Below are 18,314 nucleotides of genomic sequence, written 5' to 3' on the forward strand. Positions count from 1 at the left end.
AGGTCTGGCGGTGCGGCTGGCGGGGGGCTGGTTGGCCGCCGGGATCCGGGGGGCGGCTGCGCCGGCTTAGCGCAGGCGGCCCGAGCCCCGTGCCCACTCCCGCGGCGCCCCGCGGAGCCGCATCCCGCGGAGCCCGGCTGCGGCGCAGCCCCGGGGCCCCGGCGGGATCGGTGCGCGCCCTCCTCGGAGCGGTGCGCGGGGGTGAAACCGAGCCGCGGGTTCGGAGAGGAGGTGGAGGAGGGAGGAGCGGAGCATCTACGGGCGCAGCCCCGCTGCCCGGTGGGCGATTCTCGGCCCCATCTGGAGGTCGGAGGCACGGAGGGGTGGGAGCAGCCGCTTTGCAGAGCCGGTCACAGCAGGCAGCTCCTCTCGCCGGGGATCCCGGGGCTCCGCTCCGAGGTCTGGTGCCCGGGAGCTGCTGTAATTCCCGCGGCTGCGGTCAGCGGCAGCGCTGCGAGCTCGGGTAGGAGGGGAGAGGCGGTCAGGTCTCGGGCATCCTCGGTCACGGCGCCAGAGCCGCCGGCCGGGGGCTGCCCGCCCGCTTTCCCCCGGCGGCGGGGCATACCCCTGGCTCACGGGGCGCCTCTGCCCGGGGGGGACTCGGGGCTCCCATCCATCGCAGACACTCGGCTTGCTTGGCAACGGGGAAAAAAAAGGAGGGAAAAAAAGAATAAAAAAGGAGGAGAAAAAAAAAATCACATCAAACGCCAAATCTAAAAAAATCGAAAGAGCGAGCGGGGAATGAAAATCCCGCCCTAAACTCAGAGCTCTGGGCAGCCAGATGGGAGTATCCCAACTTCTCCGCGGGCCGGGTCAGGGAGTGCTCCGGCTCAGGATCTTCCCCGGCGGCAGGGATGAGGAGGAGGAGGAGGAGCAGCAGGAAGGGGTGAGGGCAAAGCGCAGGGAGAGCGGTGCCTGCGGGGCTGCGGAGAGCTGGCGGCGGATGCTGTCCCGGGAGCCGCGGGACGAGCACGGCGGAGCCGCCGCCGCCGCCGGAGTGGAGCTGCGGGCGGGCGGCCCGGGAGGAGGCAGAGCCCGGCGCGGTCAGCTGATGCTCGCCACGTCGGCGGGGCTGCCAGCACCCCCCCGGCCCGGTTAAAGCAGCCGCAGCCGCGGCTCTGGGAGGCGGACAGCGGGCGGGGGCTGCCGCAGAGCAGGTGCCCTGGCCCCAGGATGTTCCTTCAAGCGTCACTTAGGTTTCTCCGAGGTGCCCCGGACGGTCCCGCCTTGCCTGACAGGTGCATCCCTCCACAGCGCTCAGTGAGAGCTGATGCTGCAGTCGGGCATCCCTCTGCCCCACCACAAGGAAGATCCTCAGGACTTGCTTGGAGAGACCACACTTGCCCCGGGTGAGGGAGCCCTACGAACCCCTCCACCTCTGCCTGAGCAAGTTCAAACCTTCTCAGAAAGGTGATGTCACTACCAGTACTGTGTGTCTGACCACCCTGTGTTAAGTGAATGTTTGATGAAGCTATCCTGACAGCTTTTACATTAAAGATGCTGTAGAAATAACAGAATCTGTCCCATGCACAGAGCCTGGATATAAAGCCACTCCTCACTCCCCATGCCGGCAGATCAAATTGTTCCTGCTCCTCTGCTTGTGGAGTCACTCTGTGCCAGCAAACCTGAATGCATTGTGCGTGGTGGCACAGCCTGGAGAGGAAGAGGTATCTATCTTTATCTCTTCCATTCCTTCCTTGGCCAAAGTAAACCTTGCTAAAGTGTCTGAATCCTGTCCTGGGGGAAAGGCTGAAACCTCCAGTTTTGGAGCTGAAGCCATGCTGCTGGAAGCAGCTGAAGCAGATATAATCTTTGCATTGGACTATGGCAATTTAAGGGAAAGGTGTTTTCTTTGTGTTTCAAAAGACAAGAGTGATGCTTGCTGAACTCTTTGAGATAAATATGCAGATGCCTTCTAACAGCAGCAGTGTGGACAAAGGCCCTGCCTGGAAGGGAGCTGTGCTACCCCACTAGGAGCTCTGGTTGTTGGGAGCTGGGGTGCTTAAAAATGGCATGTGATGCTTGACTTCCAGTGGGTCTAAGCCTCCATGGACAGCCCTCCACCTGTCATTGCTTAATTCACCTTCTATTATTATTATTATTATTATTATTATTATTCATCATCATCATCATCATCATCATCATCATCATCATCATCAGGAAAACATGGAGATTTAGGAAGGATTTCACTGATTGTTTCTGTATTTACACAATAGATTCAGGAACTCCAGCCAAGTCTGTGTCCCATGTGTGAGGCAGGTTTTGTACAGATATAAGTAGAGGAAATTCTTGTTCTCCAGAGCCCAGATAAGGAAAGAGTGGCATTTTTGTGAACAGAGATGGGTCTTTCCTGTGGTTCAGCATGACTCTGTTAACGTGGAAAGGGTTAGTCCTGGTTTCACAATAGTAATAAAGACACATATCCTTGCTCCTAGATAAAGCCCATGGAAATTGTAGCATTACTTCAAGATGGAAATGATACTATAACAGGAGAAATCTTACGCAAAAACTGATATATTTCTTTAATGAAAGAAATCATAATTATTAATGCTCTTACCCAGAGCACAAAAATAAAGCATCTTTCTCATTTGGATTGCTCAACACAAATAATGATAAATAAAAGGAAAAGGAAACAAATATATAATGCAGTTTCAGGAGACACCCATTCAAAAGAGATAAGATGAAACCAAGATAGGGACCTCCCAGTTCTCTAATGTTACTGTATGCACTGAATCACAGTGCTGGCAGTTTCCTTTGCCTCATGGCAGAGTGAACTCTACTCTCATCATTTTTCCTCTGATAAAGGCTCTATGCCTCCCCAGGCAGTCTATTTTTATGCTTCTCCATCCTTATCATTTTCATATCTAGCCTGAACATTCCTTGCAGCATTCACTAAGCACATCACTTCTTGTCCTGTCCACCATGAACAGGGAGAACAGATTATCCTGGCAGTAGTCTATACATATTTAATGAATGTCTTTTCTATCCACTCCCTCTCCCCCTTCTCATTGCTTAGGAAAAATAACATAATTTCTGTAATTTTTCCCCCCCATGGGTCACATTTTCTAGATCTCTGATATTTTTTGTTTGGTTTTGATTAAATACTCTTGTTTCATGTTTTTAATATTTTTCTTTTTTCCCTCTCTGTGAAATCCATGCAGCTCAACTTGGTTCTACACTGGAAAATTGTCTTATATCTAGGAATGATCTGCACTCCTATTTATACATCCTGGGACATTCACAGGCTTATCCAGAACTGATGACCTACTGAAACTTTGCTGTCCTCAAGGCTTGGGCAGGTGTCACTTGCTCCATATGTGCATAACAGCCTACATGAAGTATCTTGCCTTTGCCCTCACTGGAATGCATTGTTTTTTCCACCCTGCATGCCAAATTTGAAATAGAACATGTTGAAAACTAAACCTGTCCTCCTCCATGCCAGCAGCCCTCCCCAGCTCTGTGCCATCTGTGTGTTTGGTGAGCCTACTCTGCTCAGTGGTGATGGCAAAGCAGTGCAGAGCCTTTAGGTAGCAGTTGGTGTGCTCATTTCTTGCACGTAGGTCTGAGTCAGCCACAGAAGTACTGGGCACCTTTGGGGAGGGTTACCAAGAAGGGGACAAGATCTGAGCACTGGCACCCAGTGCAGCAATGCTCTTGGCTCTGCAGAGCAAGCAAGAAGCCTGACCATGCTGGGGAGCAGGGGAGGGGTGATCCTGCCGAAGCCCTGTTTGCAGGTGAAGGCTGGATGGGCTGGGGGTCCAACAAGGTAATTTCACACACAGGCACGAAGCCCTCTAAGTCCCAAACTTAGCTGGCACTAGATTAATACTGTATATGATTCCATTTTTGCTGCTGTTGGTTTTCTTCCTTTTTTTTTCTTTTTTTTTTTTTTAATTTTTATTTTAATAGAGCTAAGTGACTTGGCAGTGTCACAAAATCACTAAAAGCCATTTAAAAATAATACTGTCACTAGAAGACTTTTGAAGGATGAAAAATCAGGCAGAATTCATTCCTCTTCTGTCACCTGAAAGTTTATGTCACACTTCTCTCCTCCTTCCCCCTCTCTACCCACAGCAGTAGCATTTATGTACAGTCTAATGTTACGATATTTAATCATGCAAATAATGATCTCATTCATTTTAGTGGGACTATTTATGTCCTCAGGATTGCTAACCTGGCACCATGCTCTGCAAAGCTCTCTAGGGTTCTCCAATAAAGATGCCTTCGTATCAAGCACATTTTGAAGGAACACTTGTGTTATTATACATCTTTTTTTACTTAAATAAATTTTGGACAAAACTATTTAAGAAAGAAAAAGCAAACAATTGACAGAAAGCCGCTGTATCTGTAATATGAAACTTCAGTAATGATAGAAATTACAGAATATGAGCAAATTAGCTTGGAATTGTCTCCTTACCTGTTTGGTGGTTTGGGTTTTTGTTCCTGTAACTCCCTCATTCTCTCTTTTTTTTTTTTTTTCTTTTCTCCTTGGCAACAATTCAACAATTTAGATGTTCTAATACTACAAAAAAAAAAAAATTCTGGCACTGATTGAATCTTCTTTTAAAAACCCTGTCTATCACTTTCCTCAGATGAATGAGTATCTCAATATGATGTCTGTACAAAAGCAAGCACAGGGCATAAGAGAATGGATTGAAAATTGTAACACTGGTTAGTAAAAGAATTCAGACTAATTAATGAAAGCCATGGTTTAAGAAATGCAAGACTTCATGGACTGAAACATCAGAGAGAAAGAGGATGAGAACACATAGCTTAGCATATGATGGAAACAATCAACATTTGCTGGGCTTCGCAGTTAATTTTTTTTTCAGTATGGTAAAAATATCAATAAAATATTTTTAAGTTTGTTAGCAATGAAGCTAAATTATTGTATACCTCAGTGATGCCAAAAAGCAGGGAGAAATAAATAAAAGGACTGGAAAAAAAATAAAAAGAAAAAAAGTATGTCAGAGTATAAAGAGGCAGCAAGATGTGCCAATTTTTTTGCTTCTCCGTGTTGTGAAGCAGCAGTTCCCTCAAATGTAAATATATTTCTTATCTCTCCCTCCATTCACAGATACACATATCCACATAAAAATGTCAGAAGGTTGTCTAAGCATGGGGATTTTATGAGAGAAATAAGGGATTTCAGATCAATAATGCACCTTTTAACCAATGCTTGGAGCTGTGTTTTCCTCCTCTCTCTTCCAGGTCCACTCCTTCCTCACCCACCCAGGTTATTGCTCTGGTTTTGAAAATGGATTAGCAGCTGTGACCATTACAAATCTTTTACTGAAGACTTTTTGGGCACTGCTGCTGACCAGGAATAGCTGTTTTGTACTAAAAAAAAAAAAAAAAAAAAGGAGTCTGTATATACAGGCAATTGTAAAAGCAATGGAAATTTTAGGTCTTTGAAGAAATCCACATTTTTAAGACAGTGAATTTAAGTTTCTTATTTTCAAATGATTCTTTCAATTTTTTCCTGTGGATGACAGTATGGCTGGCTGTTTCTGTTTTTTGGTTGGTTGGGTTTTGGTTTGCTTTTCTTTTAGAGCCAGAGAAGAAACATTGTGGAGCAAAAGAAAAAGGTAAAGACTAGAAAGTACTGTTCTTCCATGTTAGGAAAGGACGGCCTTTATCCTAAGTCAGAATCAAGCGCAGCTTCAAGAATTTGAAAAAAAACAAACCCTTCCCAAAACAAAACTTTTGTCCTTCACATTGCCCTCTGGACTGCCCAGAAGTTTCCCTCATTTCTGCCACCCTTTCCCAACCAGGTTTTAGAGAACAGCTGTTTCTTGGCCCGTGTCTCTCTCCTGTGCACACCATCACTCTCCTGCAATGATGCTAAATCCCTGAAGCACCTGCACTGCTGACTTTTCTTTTAGAGCCAGAGAAGAAACATTGTGGAGCAAAAGAAAAAGGTAAAGACTAGAAAGTACTGTTCTTCCATGTTAGGAAAGGACGGCCTTTATCCTAAGTCAGAATCAAGCGCAGCTTCAAGAATTTGAAAAAAAACAAACCCTTCCCAAAACAAAACTTTTGTCCTTCACATTGCCCTCTGGACTGCCCAGAAGTTTCCCTCATTTCTGCCACCCTTTCCCAACCAGGTTTTAGAGAACAGCTGTTTCTTGGCCCATGTCTCTCTCCTGTGCACACCAACACTCTCCTGCAATGCTGTTAAATCCCTGAAGCACCTGCACTGCTGAATGAATCATATTTTTACAAAGCACTAGATGGTTCTTGATACTTCATGGGCTTCCTTTGAAGGAGGGATATTTTTTTTTTTTAGTTTTAATGCAAAAGACCTTTGACTTACATGTTAACTGCAACAGAAGTTAAAAGGAAGTGAATATTAAATTCACCTCTAAAGTGAAATCTTTATAATCCACAGAAGACAATCCATTTACCAACATTATATTCTTTATTTTCTTGAAGCAGCAAGTGCTAGGAGTGATAGCCTGATTAGTGAAACTATAACTGAAATTAATGCTAGAAAGGAGACTTTGAGACATTTGAAAGAAACTAAAACCATAAAAAAGCACACATATGGCTATTCTGTATAACTTTTTCAATTGAAAAAAAAATTCTTATCTTGTTTTAGAGGGTTTAACATTTAGATCTCAAAGTGTTTTTCTTGTTACAGGATGGAGATGTTTCCTGTGGATGTATACAATAAATCTAATTAGGCTTCAAATAGGGAAATGTTATATTGTATGAGAATTTAAATCCATCCAGATCAGTATCCTGCAGTTACTGCAGTATAAGACATATCCTAAGAGGAAATCCCCCTGTCAGCCTCTTCAAAGAGGGGAAAGTCTGTTAGGGTTGTGTATGAATGTGCTAATGTGCATGTATTAAATCTTGGAACAGGAACAAAACCTAGAAACCTTCATATATTCAAGGGAAAGGAAATTCCTTTTGTTTTTGCTCCTCCTTCTTCTGTCTGGGGGAAAAGAATTCTGTTCAGTTTTTAAATAAAATATGAATACAATTATTAGGCTCTTGAGAACTCCTTTCTTTGCATCCCTGTTTCACAAACCAGAGAAAGTGGAAGCCCTGGGACTGTCACTTGGGTTTCCAGGTGTATTGGCATTCAAGGATGGTAAAACTACAAAAATGCTGGGAGTCTGGGCCAAAAAAGACTTTTACTGTGTCATCTTAGAATAAGACTCCTGAGCTGAGTGCTCAAGCAGCTCTTTGATGAGTTGACAGGGCGCCAGGCAGGTTTTTGAAAGACGTTTTTGAAACATTGCTTCATCAGATACTTTGCATATGTGAATGTGTAGGACTCTAGTTTGCTGGCCTGTAGATCAACACAGGGTTTAATTCAACTGGGTTCCTAGGCAGCTCTTTTCCCTACACAGTTCCTGCCCCTCACTCTCTTATCTTCCTTTTGAACTAGGAAATGGAGACTATGCAAAATAAGACTTTAAGTGACTGGTATGGCAAAGAGCACTGATGCCTGGTGTGCTGCTGTTAATAGTGATTTATTTCAAACTGAGCTGCCATCAGAACTGAATGTTAATCTGCTCGTTGCCAGTCAAGCTGGGGTGGTAGGTGTGCTTAGACAAAATGTTTAGGAGGAATCGATGACTCATGGCAATCTTTAATCATTCTTTGAAATGATACAATTAATGTGTATGGGCTCAGCAGAGTACTTGTTTCTCCATTCCATTATCTTGTTTTTACATTCACTAACATCTTCCTTGGCGTAGGGGGAGGATAATAGATTCATGATTGAACTATCTATTTGATATTGAATTTCTCTAAATCACCAAAACCTGTCATTTTCTAGTGTTGCAGGATTTGCTGTAGAAGATTAAATCTGATTTCCTTTTGGTAGCAATGGAAGGTTTTTGGTGAAGATGAAGATTTAAAAATGGTCTGTAGGTGGTCTACCCTATACGTGAGATTAATTTAATCTTCTCTTACATGACAAGAAAAGGCAATAGCAATCTTAAAACCTGCATCTACTTTGCATTCAACATTGTGGGGCTACTTAGAGCCAAGGAGAACATAATCTCATTGCCAGGTAATACAGGGACCTACAAAACATCCAAATATATTTTCAAGGAAACAAGCACAGAGAATGCCTATGACAACTACAGGGCTCTAAATCCAAGTTAAACAGTTCCATATGAGAATCAAGTTACAGGTAATGTTATTGTGATTAATATTATTTACAATGGCACCATCAATAACTTACAGAGGGGATGGTTGTGGCTGCTTTCAGCTATATGAGGAAGTATGCAAAATTATTTCTTCTGTAATCATAATAGGAGACAAAATATCTTAAATTCCAGTGCTTTGTAAGAAGGAAATTCCCCATTGCACTACATTTTTCTGTAAGTTTTTTTGGCATCTCTTTAACCAAGACCTTTCCAGTGGGTGTTTCCAGTGTACAGCAGCTCAGACATTTTGTTTTAGCAGTAAAGGAGCACTAGGGTACTGCTGCCTGTTGATCCCAAGTGTGATTCTAGTACGGTTCACATCATAAAGTGAGAGATGCCTCTGAAATGAAAGCCCAGTGTGTTTGATTGCTCTGAGCTTTTGCATATGACTTTTTCTTTGAATTCAGCTTGTGAATACAACCTCATTGTATAACTCTCCTGATAAATGTGTATTAACAAAAAGTTTCCATTTCCACTGGTTTTGCAGCCCAGGGTGGGACGCACCACTTCATAACTCTCCTGATAAATGTATTAACAAAATCTCCTGATAAATGTATTAACAAAAAGTTTCCATTTCCACTGGTTTTGCAGCCCAGGGTGGGACGCACCACTTAGACATAGTGAAGAACCAGTGACCACTGTGTTAAACAATGGTCTTTATGTAGCATCTGACCTCTTCTGAGATCTCTTCAGGAATTATGGTGAGGAAATATTTAAGTATTTAGGGGGAATGACAGTATCTTTCATTGCTTTTACAGAAGCAGGAGGCTGTCAAAGTGGTGAAGCTTTAGTGCCACAAATTCAAGATAGAGAACAGAGGCCTTTTTCCAGATTTGAACTGGGAGTTATCCAATACCATTCCAACAGCAAATGTACTCTTGGTCATTCAGCTTCCATGTTTTAGACAGCTATATTCAGAAACCCTTAACAAACATCCTGGTGGACCATTTTGTTTGTGTTCATAGATCATTGACTCTTTTAAACTTCAGTGGCACTGCATTATTTATGCTTTAAAATGTCTACCAGATTTAAAAGCCTGTGTGATGGAATACATGCTGTACTTAGAACCAGGACAAACAGTAGTACCTGTAGTTCAAGGGCATAACCAGATTTAAAAATAATATTGGCTAATTCAAGATATAGGCAAGAAAAACACGGAAAAGAGCAGAAGATGCAATTCACTGGGGCAAGTGGAAGGCACTGCATATAAGCAGAAATAATCGGTTACACTGGCACATGATGGGGAACAGCTGCTTAAATAGCAGTTCTGCAAGAAATGATCTGGGGGTTACTGAAATTGAGCCAACAATGTCATGTTGTTGCAGGGAAAACAAACATTGTGGTGCATAAGCAGAAAGGTATTCTTGCAGAATAATCTTTTCCACTCTGTTCAATACCAGTAAGGTCGTACTGCAAGGGACAGAGATTCTCTGGGGGATGGGTACAGGGGACACTCCCCTGGTGGGCCTGTGCAGCTCCATCCCAGGTCACCAGGCACTTCCGTGGGGACAGAGATGTGCTGAGGCTGGGACATCAGCCTGTGGACCTGAAGACTGGCATCTTGTGACCTTGTTGGGGAAGAGACTGATGTTCCTTAGATGGGCTGGGATAAGATCCTGAGTCATGGACAGAGGTTCGAGAGGCCCTGGGAGAAGTGCATCAAAGCCAATGAAGAGCTGATGACCTTTGGTGGATGACCACCAGTTTTGGGACTTGCATGTCAAGAAATACTAGATCCTCCAGAAACAATTATGAGAGATGTTGATCTGAGATGCAGGAAAAGTAACCAGAAGGGAAACTTGAAAGAACCACTTGGTTGGCTGTTTTAAGGTGCTGCCTTCAAATGTCATCTCCTAAAAAAATATTAAAGAACACTATTATAAGAATAGTAAAGAAGCAAAGAAACACAAAGGAAGTATTAATGTTTTATAACTGTAGAGGATATTGCTATTTAGGTATTTCTATCTGACTGATGTATACTTCACTAAAGAAAGAAGGCATTCAAACTGCATTAGTGATTTTCTGAAGAGTGTGGTGGATGTTACTTAGATGTGATGACACTTGTCATCACCATATGTAAACTTTATTTATAATGTATTCTTGACTCATTTTCACATTTGCATTTCAAAACTTCATTTATTCTGTGTTAATTTAAATTGTACATATAGCGCGTGGGGGGACAAGTTAATTTCCTTTTAAAGAAACATCAGCTTCTAGAAGCTCAATTTCAACTATTTCTGAAGAACAGGGAGGAATTATTTTTTATCCTTGATGGGCTCTCAACAGCTGAAATGCAGCTATTCACCTTTTTTTATTTCAATAGCTCAGAGTCATAGGTGGTGTACATTTGCTCTCAATGCTTTGTATTTTTGCAAACCTCAGTATTTTGTATGAAGTGAACATACAAGGCCATGTTATCATCTCATTGAGACTCTCTTGACTCAGCAAAGAGAGAAGCTGGCAGAAGTTCAACCACTTCTCTCCAGTTCTGCTTGGCATAAGGCCAGACCCAACATAGTCACCCATCCTTGTCTGGAAGGAATTTAGTACCCAGCAAGAAAAATTCAGCCTTCAGTGTGCAGTGTGAGTCTCAATGTATTTTTTTGCTGAATCTTAGGGCAGAAAAAATGACCATTGAGCTGTACCTCTTTTCATTGCCTTTTATTTGCTGTAGTGGCTTCTTGAGAATGGCAGAACAAAGGCTGCTGAATGGCAGAATTGTATCCTTTTGCTCTTGTGAACTCGCTTGTTCCCAGGTGAGCTCCACTGACACCTGTTCTGGTTTTCTCAGGAAAGAAAAGCTTGCAAGCATCTTACTTTGCTGCACTCTCCTGGGAAGCACTATTTTTACCCAATGAGCTAATATATTCTACCTTATTGCCCTGTCTCTCAATTTGTTTTTGTACAGCCATGGTGTATCATAGATGTGCTGAACTCCAGGTGCCTGAAACTATCAAGACCTGACATTGATATCCTTGAATGATTAACACCGTTACCGTCACTCTGAAACACATTTGCTTGGACACTGTGGAATAAGTTTCCCATACAGGCAGTGCCCATAACCAATGAAAAGGGCACTTAAAAGATAGAAGAGTTTTACTACCTCTTTGCAAAGTAAGAAGCAAAGTCAATTTTCCCTCATATTCTAAAGTCTGACATCAGAGAATGCCTGTGACTTTTGGTCTGGCTCCTCACTGTACACTGGCTGAGAACACCCAGGGAATGACCCACTGGGGTAAATCTTAATCTAGGAGAGAACTTCTATTTTGCCTCCTGCTTTTATATTGGAATGGCATTTCCCACAGAAGTGTACTAAGGAGGAGCATTCACTGTTAACTTCTAATTCACCCCAGGATCATGTAGTAAGTGTTGCCTCCTTTTCACATCTTTTTCAGTAGCTGATGATGTGGTGGGACCAAGCACACTGGGAAATTCTCACTCCAAAGGGATCCTGAGTCATGCATTGATCCTTGTTTGAGACCAGAAAAGGAGAGAAAGAGAATAGCAGTGATAGCACCTAGGAAGATGGAGGCACTGTCAGGTTGGAAACATCTCTGTCCCTTGGGAAAAGCCAGTGTTAAGAGCTTCCCAAGAGAAGGATATCAGTTGTGGACAGACAGGGATGACTGAGCTGGAGCAGAAGCCAATTTTGTTGAGAATACAAAGGGTTTATATAGGGTATACTTGTATGACACATATATAGGATTCTATTTTTGGCTAAAATTTCCCACTGGTTACACACTCTACATGACATCAATTACCTGGTAATCATTACAACGTTCCCAACATGCTTCTTGGTCACTTCTACCACAGAGATCAGTTATCTGTGTCTGTCTCTCCCATGGTTTCTGCTCGATCAGGCCTAAGACATCAGGCTGCTTCATCAGTTCCATTGTACTCCCTGTCTTATCTCCCATAGAAGGAAGCCAGCCATGGCTTGTTCTTGTAGTGTACTTCACAAGAAGTGAAGAAAAAAGCCCAAAGGAAAAACTCCAGACTCAACTGTCCTTTTTCTAGGAGAGGAATTTGAGGAAGGTGTGGTTCAAACCACTGAAAGAGGTAGATCATAGGTGAGGAAGTATCAGAAAAGTATGACATGTATTGCCCAAGACAGGAACTGGAAATAACACAAAAGAACAGTGCCAGTCACATTTGGCAAAAGATTATTTTTCCCATAAAACTCCACCAAGAAAAGGTTTATTGACATTTTTTGTCAAATGAGAAATCATTTCAAAGATATTCCTAGCAGGGATCTAGTGGTTCAGTTACTCCTCTGAAATAAGGGGAATAAGGGAAATTCATCTTCTACTCTGTATTCTATGTGATAGAGTGGGATTTGAAAAAACATCAGAAGTGCTGTGGGCCCTTCATCGCACAGGTGCTGGAAAATCTTTGACCCACTAAGCGTGGAACCATTTAAACAAACCATTTATACAAATATCTGCTGTAAAAAGAGCATGAAACAGACCCAGACAGAGTGATCCACCCTTTCCCAACTACTGGTGACTGTGTCACACTGAAGTAGTGAGTACCAGGACACTGCATCAGTGTCATTCACCCTGGCCCTTAGAATGCAGGCTTCATTCACCTACACTCCTGATTCACATCATACAGATAGCAAGGACTACCAAGGTGATTTTGATAATGTCATATTGGAAACCACTTCTCTCTCTGAGTCCTTTGGATGTAGGAAACCTGCTGTGCACCCTCACAAATTTTCCATTTATATTAGAGAAGCTGCCTCAGAAAAACAGAATGACCTTTATGGTTTTTTCCTCCTAAAAGTAGAGTGCAGACAGAGGAATGCTGGATGGACCGGAGATAGAAGAATTTATATGGTTCATGCATTAAGCTTGGTAAAAACAACAGGGATTATATACGCCTGCAGGATCTTTCCTAAAATATAGCTTTGACATCAGAGGTGTTTGCTGTCCCCACAACAATCGCAAAGGCTGGAGCTGTATTGTATTAGGCCCTTGATTTCACTGCAATGACAAGGGTGAAATGTAAATGCATTTTTCTAATGCAGAGTAATAATAACTTTAGTTGGATGAGCAGTAAATATGTAGAATGATCTAGTAGGTGGATTCATCAGAGCTGTGGAATCCTAAAAACACCAGAGGCAGATTTTCAAGAAAGCAGATTAGAAAGAGAAAATATCATTACCCATGTCACAGTTATAGTCTCCCATTTTTTTGACGAGGGCGGGTTCTTAGAATCTGAACTGCCAAGGCAGAGGAAACACTCAAGAGACTTTTTGGCTAAATGAGACCTGAACCTACCTAGTTCCTCCCTAGCTGGATGGGTTGCAGGTAAAAGCTACACTTAAGTACTGGGAAGTGGGCTGTGAGGATTAACTAAATGCCCAAGGAGAATGACGTAAATTTCTTGCATTTCTGCCTCATACTTTTAAGGAAGAAAATGGTGATGTTTCTCTTTTCAGAGAAATGAGACTGACAACAGGGAGAGAGACCCCTTTGTGTTAAGAGGAGTAGACGGAAGGTTGTTGGCTCTCATAAAGGTCTGGGAGCACAGAAGAAGGGAGGCAAGTTTTGGGTGAAGAAGTGCTGCACAGAGAAGGCAGGAGCAAGAAGATATTCTTATTTGAATGCTTCATGACATATAGCTAGGATAAATTTGTTCTCAGGAATTATTTTTTTCTCTCCTGGATTCTGTCAGAGCTACTTGGAGCTGTGTTGGAGAATGGGTTGTTTGGTCAGAAACATCCTTTGCTTGACCCTGTCTCTTTCCAGGTGTCTTGCTGATGGCAGCTAATGTGTGGTGACATGCTGGCATGTCACCGACCATGGTGGAGACATCATCAGGAATTCCCTATGCACAGCTTCCAACTTGCTTGGCAGGGTTGCAGCTAACAAAGGAATTAGACTCTATGATGCTTGTAGGTTCCTTTTAAATCAGGATATTCTGTGAGTCTCTGATCTCTGCCATCGACCCCAATCAGGCCATTCAGTGGGCAGAGAAGCCTGACAAAACAAGGACCAGTTTAGCTACCAAAAATTTCACTACTGCACAGGATTAAGGATACCATGATTAAGCATACCATGAATTTAAATGATAGGAACACTAGCTTAGCCCAAACTATCCAAATATTTCTCTGCAGCTGCTTATTGAAAGTTTTTTCTTTATTCCATAATGGTGTGCAGCCTGAGCTCACAGGGATAAGCCCTGCTATCAGTCTCCTTGCCTAAACTGGGAAACACAGTCCTACAAGAACATCTAAGGCTGAATCTCAGACTGGCAGAGAGATGGGATGAATATGTCTCCAAGCTTATGGCACTCCACTTTGGCATGAGCTCTTGCAGTGTCTTTAAGAGGTCTGTTTTGACTAAAATCTAGAAACTTTTCTGACTCAGCCGCAACCAAAAAATCATCCATTATGTTTATTTCCTCTCTTTGAATGAAAGAGTTTCTGTTTCCAGTTGTCAAATACAAACCCAATCCCACACACATCCTCCTGAAGACAATGAAACTTAGGAGATATTGTTCTACATGTCAGATTTTCAAGTCAGAGACAAGTCTGAAGGGAAAGTTTTGTTATTGAATAACCTCCTCTTCTCTCTGCCTATACATAAGTGACTTCTTGTTCCATTTTGCTCTGTTTTCAATGACTAAAATGCAGCACTGCCTCCACGGTCATGTTTCTCTCTAGCTGACAGATATTATCATGAATCTATTTCTTAGAGGCCAATCTACAGGTATTTTTGCTCTCTGTCAGTCTATACCTTCTGTTTCTCTTCCCCCATATAAAATAACTCTTATTCTATCTCCAGAACAGAAGGAAAAAAAACCTATTCCAATATGTGTGTGTCAATAACTGCTTAACTTTCCATTTGCTCTCCTTCCAGGTAGTCTTCTAAAGCCTTTCCTTTTTTTTTCCATACTGGAATATTTAAGTTAACCTCGACATGCTGTTGTGTTATGGAAAATTTTTTCTCCTCTCATGTCATGCAAACAGCAGAACAGTCAGCACTGAGTAGTTGTACAGATATGCTGGCTCACAGGTGCTAAACCATTTTTTTTTTCATTTAGTTGTTCCTGGGTTTCTGTGGTTTTAGACAGATTGAGTATTTTCTGTTGAAGGACTTGGCTGTCATCCTTATGCAGACACTGCCACCTGTAATAGGGCAGAATCCCACAGGATCTTGACAAGATAGACAGATTTGGACACTGCCAATAGGCTCTGCTTGCAGTACAAGACATGGCAAATGATGAACCATGGTCCAGGTCCCTGGAGGGGTTTTAGTTGTGGGGAGAAGATGATGGAGCAAGGAATGGGACTGGAGATTGGGCTACAAAAAGATTGGGCTACACAAATATTGGGCCGCAAAAAGATTGGGCCCCCAAATTAATCCACTAAATTCATCCAATAGAGAGCCCTAAAGCTGGGGCTAGGGACAAGTTCAGAATACATCTGAGGAGTTGGATCCATCCAGGATAGAAGTTACCTGCAGTGTAGGTTAAAGGTCCACCCAGGAGTCAGACCCAGAGACTGGTGCTCCTATGACAGAGCACAAGCAGGGACTGAAGCTCCAGGACTGAGCTGAAAACCTGGACCCATGGGCAGAGAACACAGGTGGAGTCCCCAACAGATTCTGATCAGTGACATTTGTACCTAACAGTGCTCCCAGGGCTCTGACACTCAGCCACTCAGGGTGAAAACTGATTGAAGGTTACAGCACCTAAACCTTCTTTTCCATGTTCACATGTGATAGCTGAGCTCCATTAAAGCTCCATTAAATACCAAAAGCTTAAAAAATCTACCTGAACACAGGCTAGGGTTATTGGCCATGCACAGACAAATAGGAGCTGAAGCTGAAGCATATACAGCTGAAGCTGCCTGGAGACCATGTGCACATCCCTGAAGCACTGGGGGCCAGGTGAGAGTCCCTGGGATCACTAAACTGGCCCCTGGCATCCCTGTCGGACAGTCATGTTGTCAATGGCTGTTGCAGACATACAGATATGGACAGTGCATAGCATCCAACTCAGGGTCATATTGCCACCATCCAGGTTCATTTTACATACAGTGGGGAACATGTCTTAATATTAAGATGAGAACTTTCCAGGATGATATGATAATAATTTATATTTTTTTATTCTTTTTCACTGCGTGGAATAATCAACCACTGAACTCAGGGAAGGACAGTGATTTTATAGCAAAATGGAGAGCAGGTGGGAAAGAAAACAATGTTTATCTTGAAAAATCTTTGATCCAGCCTTCTTCATTCCCAGACAGTTATGTGTTTCAGCCTCATGCTTGTTTCGGTGCTATAATCCTAATCCTCATTTTCAGAAACAGCTGTGTTACACTGGCAATACCTTCTTGACTGTGGGAATCAGAATGCAGATAAACTTGTCCAGAAAGGAGAGCAGTGCACTTAAACTATAATCATCATGAGTCACTACAGCAGCTCTTTAGAACCAAGGGAAGTGCTTTGACTTGTCCTCCATTTTCCATAAAAACCAGAATGTTCTTCAGAAATCAGACAATATACAAAAATAATTACCTCAGTAGCCTAAATTTGCTTCTACTAAGTTGTTTTGACTTAAATTTCTCATCTAGCACTTGGAATGATCTTGCTAAAATAGGATTCTTTGAAAATTTTAATATCAGGAAAGGTAAAATGGAATTAATAATCCAGTCTAATCCATGGTAGCACAACTATGCCAAAGTCAAACACTTCAAAAAAAATGCAAAGCTCTCAACTGGTCTTCCCTTGGTGAAAGTTTTTGTAGACCATGACTAGTTTTGGGTTCTCTTTGTTAAAGCTCATTTGAGACAGAGGGAGAAAGAACAAAGTCTTGTTAAGAACTATAAAGAATGCCATAAGAGGTTCTGTTGAGGAGACAACTGTATTAATGTAGCCTGTAATTTTAAAGTCTCTTCATGACAAACCTTGAAAGATGACCATTGTGGGACTTGCTTTTGATTTAGCTCTTCCACCAGCTCCTCATGTCTGATGCCACATGCTCAATGCACATAGGTGCATGGAAGAAATTGCATTTGCACTGGACAATTGTAGTGGGATGCCAGGCACCCACCAAAGCCTCTCTCTCACTCCTCTCTACAGGTCGACAGGGGAGAGAAAATATAACAAAAGGTTCATGAGTTCAGATGAGGACCGGGAGGGATCACTCACCAAATAATGTCATTGGCAAAAAAGGCTTGAAATTAGAGATATTAATTGAACTTACTGCTAAGAAAATCAGAGCAGGATAATGAGAAGTAAAATAAAATCTTCAAAACATCTTTCCCTCCTTCCCAGCTCTACCTCCTTCCCCAGCAGTGCAAGGAGACAGGGAATGGGGGTTATGGTCTGTTCATCACAAGTTGTTTCTCCCACTGCTCAGGGAGTTGTTCCCCTGCTGCCCTGTGGGGTCCCTCCCACGGGAGACAGTTCTCCATGAACTTCTCCAGCATGGCTCCATCTCACAAGCAACATCTCCCTGTGACCTGCTGCAACATAAGTCCACCCCAGGGGCAAGAGTTCCACTTAAACTCCTGCAGCATGGCTCACTCTTGCATGGGGTGCAGTCCTTCAAGGACAGGCTGCTCCAGCCTGGGCTCCTCTCTCCACGAGCCTCCCATGGGGTTACAGCCTCCCCTCAGGCACCCACCTGCTTTGGTGTGGGTCTTCTCCATGGGCAGGAGGTGGAACCCTGCATCCCCATGGATCTCCATGGGCTGCACACAGGGCTACAGAGGAATCCCAGCTCCGGCATCTGGAGCACCTCCACCCCCTCCTTCCTCACTGACCGTGGTGTTTACCGAGTTGTTCCTCTCACTTGTTCTCATTCCACTCTTCTCTGGCCATTATTACAACTGTGCAATAACTTTTTGTTTATATTTCTTCTTTAATATGTTACCACAAAAGTGTTAAGAACCTTTTCTAATTGTCCCAGCCTTGACCAACAGCATCCATCTTTGGAGCCACCGGAGATTGGCTCTACCAGACATGAAGGAAGCTTCTGGCAGCTCTCACAGGAGCTGCCCCAGTGACTCCTCATTACCAAAGCTTGGCCATGCAGACCCCATACAGCTGTAAGCTGTACATTAGCATAGTCAACAAGGTTTCACCCAAAAGGGCAGGGAAAACCCTGCAAAAGGGCAGGGAAAACCCT

Source organism: Pyrgilauda ruficollis, unplaced genomic scaffold (assembly GCF_017590135.1).
Source record: "Pyrgilauda ruficollis isolate IOZ18807 unplaced genomic scaffold, ASM1759013v1 scaffold87, whole genome shotgun sequence".
In the NCBI taxonomy this organism is placed as follows: Eukaryota; Metazoa; Chordata; class Aves; order Passeriformes; family Passeridae; genus Pyrgilauda; species Pyrgilauda ruficollis.